General features: G+C 43.4%; 2 protein-coding genes across 2 annotated transcripts in view; one reads left to right on the forward strand and one right to left on the reverse strand.

Annotated features, from left to right (window-relative positions):
* Positions 1-16,174, reverse strand: part of LRTM2 (leucine rich repeat transmembrane protein 2) — a 34,559-nt gene extending 18,385 nt beyond the window's left edge. The window contains exon 1 of the mRNA XM_087722901.1: positions 15,892-16,174. The gene's annotated coding sequence lies outside the window, so the exon portion shown is untranslated. The remainder of the gene's footprint in view (positions 1-15,891) is intronic.
* The window catches only part of CACNA2D4 (calcium voltage-gated channel auxiliary subunit alpha2delta 4), a 191,653-nt gene that overhangs the window by 131,666 nt on the left and 43,485 nt on the right, over positions 1-16,502 (forward strand). The gene's annotated exons all lie outside the window — the stretch shown is intronic.

Consider the following 16,502-nt stretch of genomic DNA (forward strand, 5'->3'; position numbering starts at 1 on the left):
GATGGTTATTTTGAGCAGAGATAACCAGAAAGGCTGAAAAGGTCAGAAAAGTTAAAATGGCAGCTGCAACAATGCAATCAAACCCACCACCTTTTGTAAATGCACAATGACTATGGAAAGGACCAGACTTCTATTGCACTTCTATTACCATCAACTTAACTTTTTGACTTAATTTTTTGACTTCCCTGTGGATGTCCTGGCTCCACAGGCTTGTGAGGATTTATTTTAAAAAATAGATTATTTTAAAGGCAAAAGATAAAGGTAAAGGTTCTCCTTGCACATATGCGGTGCTCTGTTTCAAAGCCGAAGAGCCAGCGCTGAGCGAAGATGTCTCCGTGATCATGTGGCCGGCATGACTAAACGCCAAAGGCGCACGGAACGCTGTTTCCTTCCCACCAAAGTGGTCCCTATTTTTCTACTTGCATTTTACATGCTTTCGAACTGCTAGGTTGGCAGAAGCTGGGACAAATAACAGGAGCTCAGTTCGTTATGCAGCGCTAGGGATTCGAACCACCAAACTGCTAACCTTTCTGATCGACAAGCTCAGTGTCTTAGCCACTGAGCCAGTGTGTCCCGCTAGATTATTTTTATAATACTTCAAGTATATCAATGTATGTCTGCTGATCAACATGCCCATGAACGTACATGTTGCTTGCTTCCAAGCAGAATCAAGTCTAATTTTACGTGTTAAGATTATCAAGTCACTAAACAAGAGCAAATATGCAATGAAAACACTAAAACGTACATAAAACATCATGTCCCCAATCAAATTCCTCTGGACAAATAGGGTCAGAAAATAATTCATTTACACTGCGCTCACAGGCCTGTCCCAACACATACTGCCAAAAATATCTCATTTTTCATCTTACTGAATCATTGACCACTAATGGAAATATCTCTATAAATTGTGAATTTAATTATTTTTATTTTCAAAGAAAGCATGATAATGAGCAAGCAGATTTCTTCCTTCTCTACCCAGGTTTATCAGTTTGCATGTCTCTTTAGCCATAGAACAACATACACTTTTATTGAATTAAATTGGTGGAAGATGTATATTCTAAATGGCTAGTATCAAAAAGGGGAAACATAATGAGTGAATTCATATTTCTTTGTTCAGTCTTCTCAACTACTAAACCAACTACTAAACTTCACCATAGTGATACAATTTCTCTAACTGAAGGAAATACACTGTACATAACTCAGGGTTGAATTGTGGATTCCTTGATGCAGACTCCACAATGTAATTTCTAAAAAAAAAATTGAAGTGCTTATCTGCCAGTCCCTTGCTCTGAAGGATAAATGATTATGGTTATCTTCTTTTGCAAGGATTTCTGTTCTATTGAGAGGGAGATGGACAAGGGGAATATTCTGAGGTTATTCTCACCCTCATGTGTAGAAACCTGGAATTAGTTAGACTTTCTCGTTTTAATAATGCAAACATTTGTTCCTTTCGTTTTGGAGAGCCCAAGATAGCTCATAAACACAGGTGAAAAGATGCAACAAAATCTAGCAATAAAAAGGTTGACCCTTAAGTCAACCTTGGTTTGAAGAGACTTCATGCCCATTGTCCATGGCCATTGTTTCCTTGATTCATTGCACAAAAAATTTGAGATTGACTTCTGGTGGAATTTTATTTTTCATCATCACATTTAGATGACAACTCTGGATTTTCCTGGCAATCCGCCTTCCAGAAATGAATGCAGGTCAGATCTGCTTAGCTTTTCAGGATCAGCTAAGTTCTGCTACTTAGATAGGCAGGAACAAAGTTAACACGTAACAACATATAGCAGCAGAACACAAAAATTGAAATCAAATATCCAGTGAAACAAACAAACAAAAAGTCACTCAGGGAAAACCCCTTTATTGTGATCCCCAAGTCTCAATAAAGGCTCTCAATGGGACTCTTAAAATAGAGGCATCTTTTCTTCTTAAGCTGAGCTTGTTACATCAACCAGCAGGGAGGTGCTGTGCTGACATAGGATCTCAACTACTCAATGCATCTCTTGACTCTAAAAAATTTGGGATGACAGCTGCAACCATGCCTTCAAAGTTCCACCACTTTTTAATATGTGTATTGTGCAGAGGTGGTATTCAGCAGGTTCTGACCAGTTCTAGAGAACTGGTAGCGGAAATTTTGAGTAGTTCGGAGAATCAGTAAATACCACCTCTGACTGGCCCCACCTCTATTCTCTGCCTCCCAAGTCCCAGCTGATCGGGAAGAAATTGGGATTTTGCAGATCCTTCCTCTGGAGTGGGAAGGGAATGGAGATTTTACAGTATCCTTCCCCTGCCACGCCCACCAAGCCAAGCCATACCCCCAAGCCATGCCACGCCCAAGCCACGCCCACAGAACTGGTAATAAAAAAATTGAATCCCACCACTGGTACTGTGTAAAAAAAAGTGGTGTTTTCACTACAAGTCACAAATCTCATCTTGATTTTTATGACTTCCTTGGGGACATACCCAGAAGCATGTTTTTTCCCCCAAATTAATTTCCAAGTTTGCAAAGCCCTATTATCCAGGACAAAATAAATCTCTCAATGCTAGAATTTGTTTCAGGTGACGGTGTCTTTTATGAAACCGAATTTTGATAAAAACATGGAAACATTGTGTGTGTGTGTGTGTGTGTGTGTGTGTGTGTGTGTATGTATGTATGTATGCATGCATGCATGCATGCATGTATGTATGTATGCAAAAATCTCTTTTAGTCAGACTAATAACAATAGGGCTTATACTCTGCAATGAGCCATAATGTGGTTTACCATATTGGGGAGAAGCCAGCTTTGTGGTTTCTAAACCAATCCAAGCATTATATGGGAACCCAGCTACACATGGTTTAGCTAAACTACAAGTTAGTCAAGAAACCTGAATTATAGTAACCATATTATAGCATGATGTGCAAATTCACCCATTTTCCTATTCATAACATGAGGATTTATTTTCCTGGCAATTGTAAGAATTTCTGCAATACTGTAAGATGTTTGGAGCATCCTGAATACTTGCGGTGCATTGTGTTATATCAATGGCCCCCAAACCTTTGGGCACCAAGGACCGGTTCCATGGAGAGAGGTTTTTCTGTCGACTGGAGGGTGTGTGGTTTCATGTGCTGCCTTCATCCCACGGATGGGGCTTTGCTTGTTTGCACGGCCTGGTTTCTGGTCCGATGCCAGTCCACAAACCAGGGGTTGGGGACCCCTGCACTATATCACCTAAATATTATGAATGAAAACAATAAAGGCATTCCTGGAAGTAGGGACTCTTCCAGAAACCATACATCCTATCCTGGCAAGGCTACTAGGACTCATGCCAGAGGTGGTATTCAGCAGGTTCTGACCAGTTTTGGAGAAACGGTAGTGGAAATTTTGAGTAGTTCAGAGAACCAGTAAATACCACCTCTGACTGGCCCCACCCCCATCAATTCTCTGCCGCCCAAGTCCCAGCTGATTGGGAAGAAATGGGGATTTTGCAGTATCCTTCCTCTGGAGTGGGAAGGGAATGGGGATTTTGCAGTAACCTTCCCCTGCCATGCCCATACCACGCCCACACCACGCCCACAAAGCCACATCTACAGAACCAGTAGTAAAAAAATTTGAATCCCACCACTGACTCATGCCCTACCCAGATGCAGGGCCATCTACAAGTAGGAGTCAAAACCTGCAAGATGATAGCTAGGTGTCACAATACACACCCCACACTGTTGCACAAGTGTGCAATCTTGATGCATGTAAAAACAGAGATGGGTTTGGGTCACTACCATATCCAGCATCTTGAAAATTCTGACATACCCTGCAGGCAACACTGCCTAGATGTAGCACCACTGCCTCTGTCTTCCATTGTTCTTTGGGCTTCTTGTGAGTATCCGTGGTTGGTCCTGTGCTCCCTGTCCTCTCATTTGGTTGTGTAATATAGTTGATGGTGCAAGTAAGGCAGATGATGGCTCTGGGTGCCAGACAAGCCATAATATGTTAAACAGCTAATTGAAGCAAAGCAACCATTTAGCTACCATTTCTTCTGATGCCAGTATATCCTTAGTCAGAAAACGGGCTACAAAGAGAATCCAAGAGGCAGTGGCCACTAGTAGCATTCTAGGGAAGGGAGGGGAATGGAAGTAGGGTCTCAGTGTTGCCCGGGACTGGACAGTGCCATGCGATATTGATAGAATTAAACTTGAACCCACTGCAAATTTTAATAAGAATGGCTTTTTCAAGCTTTTCTCTTTGAATAGAAATAACTAAGGTCACTCAGCTTTTATTATTGTCATAACATTTGGACTAGGGGTGACATGAAAGCACTGTTCCGATATCTCAGGGGCTGCCACAAAGAAGAGGGAGTCAAACTATTCTCCAAATCACCTGAAGGTAGGACAGAAAGCAATGGGTGGAAACTAATCAAGGAAAGAAGCAACTTAGAACTAAGGAGAAATTTCCTGACAGTTAGAACAATTAATCAGTGCAACAACTTGCCTCCAGAAGTTGTGAATGCTCCAACACTGGACATTTTTAAGAAGATGTTGGATATCCATTTGTCTGAAGTGGTGTAGGGTTTCCTACCTAAGCAGGGGGTTGGACTAGAAGACCTTCAAGATCCCTGCCAACTCTGTTATTCTGTTCTATTTAAAGCCAGAAGATGTGGAAATGCCACTACAGTATTCTCCCAGAAATAAGGAAAATGGATCAAAAGTCCCTTATAATGCTCTCAAGTTTTGAAACATAAAACAGACTCAGGTATTTATTTTTTTTGCATACTAATGGAGATGCAAAATCTTTTATGAATTGTAATGTCAGCAAAGACAACCCCCCACCCCCAAGGGAATGCTTGAAGTTAGAAAATTTCTGATCCTTCCTATCTTTCACTTAACAGGCGATATGCTCATGTGAAGCATGAAAATTGTTATTAGCTTGTAAAGCATTGCTCCCAGGCATGTAATTAGAGATGATAATCTTCACTATCCCAGACACCTCTGAAGATTCTGAAAGATTAAATCAGTGCTTGCTGCCGAAGATTCAGCCTGAGCAAAATTCCAGGATCTGTGTAAGTCCCAGCTCTCAGTCCTGGAACACATAACTAGAGAATCAAAAACAGATCATGCCAGACTAATCTTATTGCATTCTTTGATAATGTGACAAAATTAGTGGACCAGAGGAATGCCGTCAATATAGTTTACTTGGATTTCAGTAAGGCATTTGATAAGGTAGACCATAACCTACTACTAGATAAGGTAGAAGAATGTGGGTTAGACAGCATCACCACCAGATGGATTTGTAACTGGCTGACCAACCGCACTCAACATGTAGTCCTCAATGGAACTGCATCTTCATGGAGGGAAGTATGCAGCGGAGCACCCCAAGGCTCTGTTTTGGGCCCAGTACTCTTCAACATCTGCATCAAGGATTTGGATGAGGGAATAAATGGGGAACTTATCAAATTTGAAGATAACACCAAGCTGGCAGGAATAGCCAACAATCCAGAAGACAGGCTTAAGATACAGAAGGATGTTGACAAACTTGAACATTGGGCACTATCTAATAAAATGAAATTCAATGGTGAAAAGAGTAAGGTTCTACATTTAGGCAACAAAAACGAAATGCACAGGTACAGTATAGGTGGTACCTTGCTCAACAGTAGTAACTATGAAAGGGATCTTGGAGTCCTAGTGGACAACCATTTAAATATGAGCCAGCAGTGTGCAGCAGCTGCCAAAAAAGCCAACACAGTTCTAGGATGCATAAACAGAGGGATAGAATCAAGATCACGTGAAGTGTTAATACCACTTTATAATGCCTTGGTAAGGCCACACTTGGAATACTGCATCCAGTTTTGGTCGCCACGATGTAGAAAAGATGTGGAGACTCTAGAAAGAGTGCAGAGAAGAGCAACAAAGATGATTAGGGGACTGGAGACTAAAACATATGAAGAACGGTTACAGGAACTGGGTATGTCTAGTTTAATGAAAAGACTAGGGGAGACATGATAGCAGTATTCCAATATCTCAGGGGCTGCCACAAAGAAGAGGGAGTCAAACTATTCTCCAAAGCACTTGAGAGTAGAACAAGAAGCAATGGGTGGAAACTAATCAAAGAGAGAAGCCACTTAGAACTGAGGAGAAATTTCCTGACAGTTAGAACAATTAATCAGTGGAACAACTTGCCTCCAGAAATTGTGAATGCCCCAACACTGGAAGTCTTTAAGAAGATGTTGAATAGCCATTTGTCTGAAACAGTATAGAGTTTCCTGCCTAGGCAGGGGGTTGGACTAGAAGACCTACAAGGTCCCTTCCAACTCTGCTATTGTATTGTATTATTGTATTATGTCTCTGAGCTTATGAAGAGTGTAATTCTATCACTGACTTATATTTGGATCCTGTGCTGCAGATTTAATTGGTGTGATACTGCAAGGGATTCAAACACAGAGGCTTTTCTACCTGCACTTCTTCTTTTAAAAATTAACGGTAAATAATGTTTAAGGGAAAGGTTCCTCTCGCACATATGTGCTACTCGTTCCCAACTATAGGGGGCAGTGTTCATCTCCGTTTCAAAGCCAAAGAGCCAGCGCTGTCCTTAGACATCTCCATGGTCATGTGGCCAGCATGACTAAACGCCAAAAGCGCATGGAACACTGTTATCTTCCCACCAAAGATGGTTCCTATTTTTCTACTTGCATTTTTACATTCTTTCGAACTGCTAGGTTGGCAGAAGCTGGGACAAGTAATGGGAGCTCACTCCGTTATGCGGCGTTAGGGATTCGAACCACCAAACTGCTGATCTTTCTGATCGACAAGCTCAGTGTCTTAGCCACTGAGCCACCGCATCCCCATAATAATGTTTAAAACAGCTATTTGCTTACATTTGTTTTGAAAAGGCAATACCCTCACAGCCCGTCTCTTATCAAAGCAACTGTGAATCTATGGTTATTACATTGATTACTAGTTTGTTAATTAGAATAAATTTATATCTTCTTTTTGACAAAAAAAATTCAAAGTGCTACACGGTATTAATTAATTACACTTTTAATTACATTAAAAGCTGTAGCCCCCTAAAAACAAATTATCCCACCAAACCAGAAATTGGCAACTGATGTTTTCTTTGCCATCTCATCCTTTTAAGAAATCTTTCTCCAAGGGCTTCTTCTAGGCTGAGAACCACAAAATTAAAAAAAATAAGTGATTTAAGAAAGGGATAATGTTCAAGACTACCTAATTAGCAGATGTGGTGCTGTGTATTAACTCAGCTCCAGTACACAGTAATAGTGAGAAAATGTGAGAGACAGCAATAATCTGGAGGCCCATAAAGTTATGTAATTAAATGTAGAGACAAAGACTTCAGAGCTCTTTTATCAAACTTTATCAAAGGTCTGATTGCTGGAAATGGCTATTGTTTCCTGCCTGTTATGAGCTTCCTGTCTAGCCCTGATGGACTATTATGGAAGAGTACAGAACATTGGAGCAGCTGAACTAATCTAGAAGGATGCTTAGGTATTTTAGAGACAGGCAGGCAAGGAAAACAGTGCACACTTCTACTCTAGCTGTGTCACACTAAATGGGTTATTTTAACTGTAGGTCAAAAAGAACCCGCAGTTAGTGTTTTTGGATGAACAGATCGGCTTGGAGCGATCTGATTCTTCAACCTTGGCAACTTGAAGGTGTGTCGACTTCAACTCCCAGAATTCCTCAGCTAGATCCACTGCTTTAGAGACTGTATCTATCAAGATTCCCATGGGGGAATTCCTGGACTGCGCAGTTTACAGATCTATACAGTTGAACAGAGGCATTTTCTGGGCTTCTCAAATGATCGCTTGCTTCCATCTTCAATCACTTCGGTGTGTGCTCCAGCCTCGTATTGGAGAAAAGAAAGCGGTACAGCTCTGAAGTAGGTAGAAGGTTGCATGTGAAGTTGGAGAAACACTTTTCAAAGCCACCCAAGAACAGTTGTTGCATGTGGGTGGCAGTTTATCACCCGCCTTGTCAATTCTAATCCAAATCCCAATTTTTTGTCTCTCTCGGCTGCAGAGGAAAAGGTCTTCTGCGCAGACAGAAGTTTAATTTTCTGCAAAGATTAATCTCATGATCAGCAGTGGCTCAGGATGCTAATCCCCTGACACACACACACTCACAGAGGGTTTCTGAGCTCAGCAGAAATAACAGGAGGATTGATCGGTGGGGAGACGGTGCTACTGCACAAACTCCACTTTAGCGCATGGATTTGCTGGAACATGATGCGTGGGCACCGTTGTCCCCCGTTTGATCACTCTGAGGATGAGGTGCTTGTGGCAAACACTCTCAGGTGACTTGATTCTCAATTCTGCGACTGTTAAGAAATGTTCATTTAGCATTATATAAAAAAAAGGGGAAGGAAAATAGGAGGGATTGAGGAAATTCTAATTATGCTTTTGGTTTATTAAACCAGCTAAGAGCCCTCAAGGTTTCTGACAGTACACTAATATAATTCCACTTACAAATACTTGGGAGAACATTTTTGTTCTAATGATGCAGGTCGTTAGAAAAACAAAAAGATCAAGATGCACAAGATTCAAAGCTAATTATTTTGGGTGAATCTGTGGATTTATGTATATATTGGGTGTAGAGAGAGGGAAGAGGGAAGGAGGGAAATAGAAATATTTGTGTTAGATGTTGTTAACAAGGAGGACCCAAGATCATCATCTCCCTACAGATAATCCAGAATTGTTTCAGTTCATGAGTTAGGAAACTTCACAAATACCTCCTTACTTTCTCTGGCATATCACTGTCATTCTTTTCTAATGAGAAAAGAAATATTGATCAAAGATTCATCAACCCTTTATTGTCCCTAACTTTGCACTACTTACTACTTATTCATTTGCTAAGCAAATTTATATTTAAGTTATTGGTGGGATGTTTAAATTTATATTTATTTGGCACCAGGAAACTATGTATGATTCAGCTAACTCAGCTTTCCATCCTTCCAAAGTTGGCAAAATGAAGACCCAGATTATTAGGGGCAATTTGCAAATAATGTAAAACCCCCAGAGAGTGCTGGAAAGTGCTTTGGGACAGTATATAAGTCTAAATACTATTTCTATTGCTACTGCTCTTCTGGGCACCACATTTCTAGAAAGCTGTTGATAAATTAGGCACGGTGGGTTTCACATTTTGTTACCACCGGTTCAACCTGCGTGTGCCCGCTCTCTTCACATGCACCCGGCCTCAAAAACATGCCTAAACAGGATGGCATAGAGCCCACCCGCGATTTCAGCTACCGGTTTGGGCGAACCAGTCCGAAACGGTTGAATACCACCTCTTGATTAGGGCAGGTTCATAGGAAGGTGACTTCAGACACACCCCGTGAAGACAAGCTGAAGAAACTGGGGATGTTCAATCTGGGGAAATATCTGAGAGGTAGGTTGCCATATTTTTTTTAACTTCCAATTTGGGCGTACTTCCGGGCACGTGTGACGTTTCTGCGCATGTGGGTGGGCGGAGTTCCTGCCACCTCTACTACTGGTTCGGCTAATCCAGGCTGAACTGGCAGCAACCCACCTCTGCTGAGAGGCAACACAGTTCAGGCAGTGAAAGGATGCCATAGGGAAGGTAGTCAGGAACTATTTTTCGTGGCTACAAAAACCAGCAATAAGGCATTTAAGTGCAGCTACTTGGATTTCATTTCAATGAAAATATACCAAACTTTCTGATCATAAGCTCTCTCAACAGTGACAGAGGCCACCTGTGGAAGGGTTGGTTCTCTATCCCCAGAGATAATGTATGTGTTTCCTTGCTTGCTGGGCCATGGATACACCCCTACTCAACAGATTCTGGATTTTGAGAAGCTATATATTGCCTCTCAAGGATGGCTTTCCTCCACATTGCAGAAGGTAGATTAGAAAATTATTATGGTTCCTTACAACTCTACGGTTTTATGAGTCTAAGCATTTCATAGCCCTCATTATCTGCTGTGCAAGACAGCAGCCTCAACCCTGCCTAATTGTACTATCAGTACCGGCTGAGAGATTATCCTGTGCTTTTAAAGACTTTTCTTGGTTGTTTCTTCTTCTCAAAATGGAGTACAGAATTAAAGACGCGCTGAAATGTTGCATGAATTAAGGACTAAGCTACACTTCCGTTGCTATCATCTGATGTTTAATTAGGATCCAACCCCAACTGTGCAGAATATAATGGCGTGGCATGGATTTTGAAGCTATGGTATCAGAGTTCTGTGTCTCCAATGCAAGCTCCATGCCCAAAATGCAGAGTATGCTCTCTTATTTGGGGACTATGGTTAATACTATAAGAGTATGTATATGGCAGCAGTCATATATGGCTATAGTTCAGGTAGCAGAGCAGGTTCACCAGATCATGAAATATAGGGAGTGATTTGTGAAAAATATCCCATATGGGCAAGAATGAAAGGGAAGGATGAACAGGAAAAAAGAGTAATGTGGATAAAAGGAAGGAACTCTTGAACGGATTATGATGCTTTTAGGCTTAATTCCCCCCCCCCCCCCCACACACACAGACACTTTTATTTTCTGAATACAGCCTACTTGACACACCTTAACCCTGTGGCACGTTTGTTGTTTAAATTTTCCTATTGCGATTTTTGGTTGTGCCTATGCTAGAGGCAAATCAGCAGATTTCCATGACAACACCTGCCTGTTCTTATTAAATCATCATACAGGGGGACGAGCAATGCTAGGGTCAGGAAGCCCTCCATAGCCAATATCAGTAATGAAAGCAACTGCTAATAATATCATTTCTTGAGTGTATAATGTGGTATGCAGAGAATTCTCACTGTGCTAGAGAACAGGAAGATGCACTGTAGATGGCAAGATAGAATAGCATTCATGAAAGTAGCAATAATAAGTAGCTATCTGTGGGAATGGGACAATTTACCACAGGCAATTCACTGCAGTCAACTCACCATGGCCAAATTGCCATGAGACAATGTAATAATTCTACTTCATTATTTAGACTAAATAAACATTATTTTCATTTTTGCCATGCACATTTCATTCTGTCCTTCCTTTTGCATCTTTTCTTTAATGATTCTATTCCACCGTTTCTTTGATATTATTATTTGATGCTCTTGACCCACAGCGAGTTGTCCTGCAGTGAGTTGGTCATGGAAAGCTGGCCATGATGACTTAGCCGTGGCAAATTGTCATAGACCTGCCATCTGTAGACTCCTTGGTGGAGAAGGAAGTGTAGTTTGGAAATTCTTATAAATGGCCATGAAATGATCACAGCAAAGAAATGTGAATCAGAGACTGGTAGTGTCCCAGTCCCCTCTCTTGACTTAGGAACAATCATAGAAAGCTACATTTGCCTCTGAAATTCAACTTCTTCCCTACCTCAGTTTAGTTCAAATGTTCTCCTTCTACCACTTTCGAACTCAGAGTTCAAGCAGTAACTGTAGAAACCTCTTGCATCAATGGGAAATCCAGAAGTCATTCTGAAAGCTGTTTATGAAAAACCCACTTAAAAAACATGCTTACGTGAATGGCATTATGAATTCTCATATTTATTCAAATTTGTTTTATGAGATTATACACCACGCGACCGTTTTTGCAGCATCAGAACATTTGCAGTTTCATAGTCAACCAATGTCATTCTCCAACATGAAGCACATGACATTTTAATTCTGCAAAACGCATTACCAAGTGCAGTCACAAAAAAGCTGCTGATTTGCACAAGCAACTGTTTATGCAGGCTTAAAACAATGCAAAACGTGATGCCTTGTAGTCACAAAGGCGTAAGATCATTTATTTTTTTTTAGATGATATTTTGGCCAGTTACATAATAGTCCATTGCCACATTATAGAAAATGAAGAGGAAGCTTTCTTTAGAAGACAGCAGGCAGCTTCTGAAGAATTGTGAACTTTTTCTTTGGAAAAAGAAAAGTGAATTTGCCCAAACTGTTAGGCTATTGTGGGAGCTGTTATTCACTCTTTTAGGGAGAGAAATAAGCACTCCCACAGTTTAATGATGTCATGCAGGAGCAGCTTCTCAGACATTATACTTTAAGGTACAAATGAAAGGTCTTTATTTGCCAATTACAGAATATTTTAATATGAATATCTGTGCAAGCAGAAATGCAAAAAGACCTATGATTATGCACATCTGAGTTATAGTTAGAATAAGTCCCTTTCCTCTTCTACCCTCCCCCTCAAAAAAAGTTATATAGAATTATGGAAAACAATTTATTATAAAATCCCCCTGTCACTTCCCCAAATCCTCACTTCTCAAGCTTTTAGACTAATTCCCATGCAGACCTGTGTTGCAGTGCATCTCGACTTTCTTTTGACCAGAATATGTGAAAAGCTCTACCTTCCTTTTTAAATCTACATCTTTGGCTAATGATCCCCAAAATGGACTCACTCTTCTCCTTAAACAGAACTGAATTCATAATGAACTCTCAAAAGGCCTTCCACTTTATTTCTGTTTCTGCCTCAATTAACTTCATGAATTTGTTGCACTTGATTACTTCTATGGTATAAATGCTCAGCATCCCATAAACCAGAGGAAAGCTTTAACGTTCAGATTTCACAGAGGAGTATTCTGTGCTCGCAAAGCTTCCCTTGGTTTTCCCCATGCAAAACCTAACAGAAACTTCAGAGGCATCAGGAAAATTAAGAGCATTGTTAAATGTTGCCATGCTGCTTGCCAAAATATACTTCCTTTCATCCAGTCCACAGCTTGAAAAAGGTTTTGGGGAAAAAAACTTATCTAGTTCTATTTAGGCTTTACGGTTTGAGAATCCATAGATCCGGCTACTTTATGAATGTTCCTGCTTGACAACTTCTGTTTAATGGGTCTGTTCTTTGATTGAGGGCGAGGACGTCAATAGCAAAACCATAAAGTTTTACATCTATGCCACTGAGTTTATGGTCAACATCATTAATGGTGATGTGTAAGTCCAACTATGGTCACTGCCTGAAGTGGAGATATTGTAGTCAATAGAAAATTCACATTCTTAGAAAACCTGGACAAAATAACCCAAAGAAGGCTGGATTCAACAGAAATAACTTATTTATTTCCTTCTTCCAATCGTGTCAGAATAAACTATATGTTTTCATCTAGTTTTGTCATCACACACCGTTCCATGTTCAAATTTGATTTCCAGATACCTCTTACCATATTACTTGGATGCTGCATAGTGCTTAAGCTATTACCCAGTAGAGCTAGAAAAAATGATGAATGGGTAGCATCTTTAGACCAAACAATCAAAAATAATAATTTGGTGCACTTGCAAACAATACTCTTAGATATAGTCTTTCCCCACTTGCACTTAACTGTGGCATGAACATTCCTGGCTACTCTTAATTCTGCCACATCCTAATGAGATTGTCTGGATTTGATAAGCTGTGATGGCAGGGATTTGCTTGATAAAATTGGGGAGAGGGAACCAGTTCTCTCTCTCTCTCTCTCTCTCTCTCTCTCTCTCTCTCTCTCTCTCTCTCTCTCTCTCTCCCTCCCTCCCTCCCTCCCTCTCTCCCCCCTCCCTCTTTCTCCTGTTTCACAGGGCAAACCACTCCATGCCTGTCAGCTGTGATTCGCACTGCATAGAAGAGAAGAGAAGGAAGGGACCTTGGGGGTCTTCTAGTCCAACCCCCTGCTTAGGCAGGAAACCCTACGCCATTTAAGACAAATGGTTATCCAATATCTTCTTAAAAACTCCCAGTGTTGGAGCATTCACAACTTCTGGAGGCAAGCTGTTCCACTGATTAATTGTTCTAACAGTCAGGAAATTCCTCCTTTGTTCTAAGTTGCTTCTCTCCTTGATTAGTTTCCACCCATTGCTTCTTCTTCTGCCCTCAGTTGCTTTGGAGAATAGCTTGACTCCCTCTTCTTTTTGGCAACCCCTGAGATATTGGAAGACTGCTATCATGTCTCCCCTAGTCCTTCTTTTCATTAAACTAGACATACCCAGTGCTTTTGAACTTGAGTTTTAGGGGTTTTTTCCCCCCTGGAATACCTGAGCAAATGTTGACATATGGCTAAATTACCTGGTTTAGCCATTTGTTGAAATCCATCTCACCTCCATCCCCATCCTAACTTAAGAAGACTCAGCTGGGGATCTTGCAGAAGAGGCGAGGGATACAAAGCTGAATGAATCTCCCAAATCTTTCCTTTTACATACCCAGAAAGCAGTTAAGTGAGGAGAGCACTATTCGCCAGCATCAAGCCCATGAAAGAGAGGGATTCCCAATGGGGACAGCAAATGTATTGCTGGTAAACATGTTTCATCCAGCTCAAGGATTGGTGGACAGCACCTTAGTTGGGCCATGGAAGAAATGCCTTAAAACAGGGGTGTCAAACTCGAGTTCATTGAGAGCCACCTCAGGGTTGTGTTTGACCTCAGGGGGCTTGGTGGGCATGGCCACAGTGGACGTGACCAGCTCGATATCACACATGTTGGTGGCCCAAGCACTCTGCTAGTGAAAATGGACTCCCGAGCTTCATTTTCGGCTGCAACAGCCTCCTGCAACCCTCTTCTAGCAAAAATGGAGCTCTGGAGAGTCCTTTGCTGTTTCCAGACCTAAGCACCCCACAGGCCTGATCTGGCCCCCTGCCTGAAAAGGAGCAGCATGCCATAATTGAGAGCAGCAGCATCAGTCTTGCCCCCAGTGGCTCTATCAGGAGCACAACTGCACTATCAAACCAACATTTTCCAAATCTCAAGGAGGAGGGAGGCGCTTAGCCGAGTATTGGACCAATTGTAACTTTGGGTTGGGTTTTCATTTAAAACATTGATCATGCTGAAGAAAAGCAGGGGAGCAAATGAATGTTGTGTGCCCGGTCCTTGTTGGGGGAAGTGTGTGCTTGGTGCCCACGGGCTGTGTTTTAACAGACAGAAAGGCACCCTGACACAAGCGCCAACAACACACACACACACACAAAGCAGGCAGATCTAATACAAATCTGTAAAAAGTGCTGGAGTCAAAACTCCCTTTTGTCACCTTCTGGGCAAATCATTCCTAAGTAACCAAAATGAGAAAGGACACCCTGTGCCCTTTTCTCTTCCTGCTTCCTTCACCAGATGTCTCCTTCACAAAGACTGGCTGATCTCAAGGGCTGGCCCCTGGGTAGCAGGCACGAGTTCTGTGCGCGCGTGCATGCGTGCGCGTGAGTGTGTGCGCATGAACCCCCCCTTCCCCCCTCCCCCCCCACACACAAACACGCATTTAGATAACTCTTTTGGCTCCCTTTTGTGGTACCGCATCTCAGGGCTCTCGTGTTCGCCGGGGATGCAATAACGGGAAAGAAACCCGGGGAAAAGTAGATGGGCGAGAAAGCAGCTTCTCGTGTGGAGAAAAAAACACCCCTCTTTTCTGGGATCAAAACTTTCAACGGAGGAGCCTTTGGCCAACAAACGGGCTCCTTCTCCACCCTCCCCTCCAACATCTTCGTCATCGTCATTGTCCTCCCATTCAAGTAGCTCTTCTTTTTAATATATATATCTCTCCCTCTCTATCTCTTTATCTCTCCCTCTCTCCTCAGCTACCAAACGGTCCCCAGCCAGCCTGCCCGCTGGCTCCTCTCTCCCTTCGCAGCCTCCATGTCTGGCACTTTCCCGGGCGAAACGGCTCCTTGTTGGGCACCGAGGAAGACCCGGCGGTCTTGAGAAAGGGACGTCCGCCAGGATCAGACCCAGCCCGCCCGGGACTGCAGAAACAAGGGCAGCGCCGGCTCTTCCAGAGCTGGCAGGTGCCGCGTCCTCCGTCCGCTTCCCCGGACCTGGCTCGATCCCAAATGTCCGCCCTAGAGTGGCCCTTCGCCGGACACTCGCCGCCAACCGGGGCGCCCCCGCACCTTCTCTCGGGGTCCCGAGGGAGCGACGCTTCCCTCTGGACGGCCAGCGGAGGGAAGCCTCCGGGGAAAGCCGGGGACCCCCTCCCACCGAGCCAAGCCTCGCCACTTACCGGTCTCCTCGGCCTGGGACGGGCGCTGCTCGGGGTCGCCCGGAGCCCCCCTGCCTGGCTAGCCCCAGTTTCCAGGGCCAGGGAGCGTAAGGCTGGCGGGGCACCGCTCGGCATCAGCCCCCTTTTAGCCCCGCGTGGCTCCGGAAGCGGTGGAAGCGCGGCCGGGGAGCCCGCGCGGGAAAGGCTGGGGACGACGCGCGGTCTTCGGAGCGGTCGCCAAAGCGCCAAGTGGGCAGGAGGAGGAGGAGGAGAAGGGAGGGGAGGCAAGGAGAGACCGAGCGGGTGGAGTGACAGCTGGGGGGGGGGTACATCGGCGATGACAGCAATGCACACGCAGCACACACGCGCGCGCGCGCACTCACACACACACACATTCCCAGTGCGAAGGGACTGACTCAGAGGTGCGGGCAGGCTCCACTTTCCCTCCCTCCCCAGCCTCAAAGTCCAGGCCGGGTCCAGGACTCCGAAGGGGGCCCCGTTCTCTCCCTTCCCGCCCCTTCAGCAGGTGCTTTTGTGTGCCTGGAATTCCTTTCCTTCCTTCCTTCCTTCCTTCCTTCCTTCCTCCCTCCCTCCCTCCCTCCCTCCCTCCCTCCTTCCTTTCTAACATCCCC

The sequence above is a fragment of the Thamnophis sirtalis genome, unplaced genomic scaffold (genome assembly GCF_051295495.1).
Source record: "Thamnophis sirtalis isolate CommonGarterSnake01/CBP01778 unplaced genomic scaffold, rThaSir2_p1.2 scaffold_9, whole genome shotgun sequence".
NCBI lineage: Eukaryota > Metazoa > Chordata > Lepidosauria > Squamata > Natricidae > Thamnophis > Thamnophis sirtalis.